This window comes from Rattus norvegicus, chromosome 4 (genome assembly GCF_036323735.1).
Source record: "Rattus norvegicus strain BN/NHsdMcwi chromosome 4, GRCr8, whole genome shotgun sequence".
Taxonomy (NCBI): domain Eukaryota; kingdom Metazoa; phylum Chordata; class Mammalia; order Rodentia; family Muridae; genus Rattus; species Rattus norvegicus.
Window position 1 is genome coordinate 152,353,880 of NC_086022.1, and position 2,658 is coordinate 152,356,537.

Here is a 2,658-nt window from a genome sequence, read left to right on the forward strand (position 1 = left end):
CATTTTCGTAGTCTATATTGATGACTGTGAAAAACTTTTGGCATCAATAAAACTTGAGTGATTGCCTTTTCCAATTGTCCAAAATGAGAAGCAGACCCAAAGAGGCATGTTTCTGCCAAGGGAGATTTCTCTTAATTATCCCTGAACCTCATTTGCTGCAGGGTTTAGCAAACAGCCAACTCCTCTCCTCTCTCAAACATGACCCTATGTACATGCTCACTTGCATGTGGTCATACACCTGCACATGAATGCACATCCATGAAGGTGACTTGGGAAACATGACGAGCAGACTTACTAAGTAAAACTATGGGCAACAACACGGAACAGATGACAAGACTTGGCCAAGGTCTGGATCACATGGGACCACACGTGATCCTATGTTTGCTAAGAGATCCTCAGCCTCTGTGTTTGGATAAATGAGGGTTTGGATTACTCAAAGTGACTGGCCTTTTTAAACCACACAGAATCCTTCTTTTTTGCAATAAAACCTCAAGACTCTAAAGGCTCAAAGAAGTAAAAAGCCATGTCCCTTAGGACTAAAGCAGAGAGGAAAAGAAGCCTCAGCCAACGGCATTGTTTCCAGCTTACATAGGATCACCTCCCTGTCTGCATACCCGTTGTGATTTGTAAAGGAGGTTAAGGGTCTGGGTTAACCACCAAGATTAGAAGTTTGAGTGCAGGAGAGAGCCGCCTGGAATTGCATCTGAATGGGCCTGAAGGGAGCATGTGCATTCTTTATGGACCACAGCAAAGCTGATGTCTCCTTGGTGACTAAACCCAAGAACCCAGAGATAAACTTCCGAAGGGCAATATTTTTTAAGGGCACGAGGTGAAAGAAACAAATGGTACTTTATCTCCCAAAGGTCTTGGAGATTATTAGATTACCATTTCAAGGCAGAAACATTCTGATTTGATCCAGTGCTTGGACTCAAGAGGAGAAGGCTGAACCAAAAGCAAATCTTTTGAGTTCAGAGACGGGGAAGGATTTCTCTTCTTGCAACTTTACTGTTTTCTTCTTCTGTTGATTCATTATATCTGCAAACCCTAATACTTTTCTCATGTGACTGCTGTTTTTCTTTTTATCTTCCCAAGTCTCCTTATTGACTCTTGGTCAAGCACGTTTTCATGAAGCCCATCTTGGCCAGGTCACTATAGGGACAACTGAATACTTTGACCCAGGTCACCTACTCACATCTTTCCCCTTGCCCTGCTGCAGGGTTTTGCAGCCATGGACCTAGGCCAAGTTCTTCTACTTTGTAAACCCATCCCTCCGAGTTCAATTACAGCTAAGATCGATGCTATTATCCAAGTAGACACCGTCTCAACCACCACAGCAGTCTTCTTCACTTCCCCATGTAGACTGTGTTTTAAGGGGCTCATTTCAGCAAATGTCACCTGCCCCACAGGCACCAACAGCATCCCAGCTCTGTGACAAGTCTATCAAGGCTACTTGAAAGCACTCTTTCCTAATAAGCAGAAAGTTGGAATGGCCTGCTCTACTTCTGTTTAAAATCTGAGCAATTTTTAAAGACAGCTATTGTATTCTCACATTCACTTTCCTTCCTTGCTTTCCTGTGCATACAGTTGGCATTTATGCACTGAAAGTGAACCACAATGCAGAATGTGCATGATGTCATCCCAGGAGGACCTCATGCAGGGGAATTCCAAGTCAGATGCTGTGCCTCTGAAAAGACCCATGACCTAAGCCACTGTCCAACCTGCTAGCCAGCTCACCTCCCTCCATGTCCTAGTGAACACAGATATATATCTGGCTGAGAGGAGGGGATACTGAAAGGGAGAAAGGAGCAAGAGAGGCAGCCCCAGAAGGCTCTGCCAGCTAGTGGGCCTTCAAATACTGACATAAATTGTTCTGGATTTTCTGAGATGGCATCACTTTTATATTGTTTAGACTTTGTAGTATAATAAATATGATTATTTGAAATCGTTTTTTTATAAAATCATACCTGGAATGAGCAAAAATACTAATATGTATAAAGAAACATATTCTGGGATGAGTGTTGCTGGGCAGTACAGTACTTGTCTAGTATGTGTAGACAACTAGGTTCCACTCCCAGTACATACACACACACATACAAACACACAGGCACACATGTACCATCAGTGCACACATAAGAGCATGCACATGCGTACACACATACATACATACATGCACACACAAAGCCACTTCCTTTTAAAACAAATCCTTCATCTCCTTTTCTGCCTCCTACCCATAAGCCCTTTGGTTCACTTTCCTCTCCTTCCTCCAAAGAATTCCTTCTTCTCAGTCCATCCCGTGAAGACTTGTAACACTGACATCTACCAGTCCTGGAAAGAAAAGAGGAAAGCCAGAGCTTTAGAACTACAATGCAGAGAAAACAGCACCCAGAGGCAGCCTGGGCTAACCCACCCAGGGAGTGAGATGGATGGAGCTTTTCCAGGAGAGCACATACATTGGCTGATTTGGGAAGAAAGGGCAGGACCTCTGCTAGATGTCAGGTGTGCATGTGGCATCAGGGGCCTTATTGGAGTCTGGTCACGCCCATTCCCTGAGAAGCAAAACTCATCTCCTCAGCCTGGTATTCCTTGTGGGTGTCTGTGCTGCCCTTTCCTTAACAGCCAGACTACGAGAGGACAGAGCTGTGGCTCCCAAAGATTACC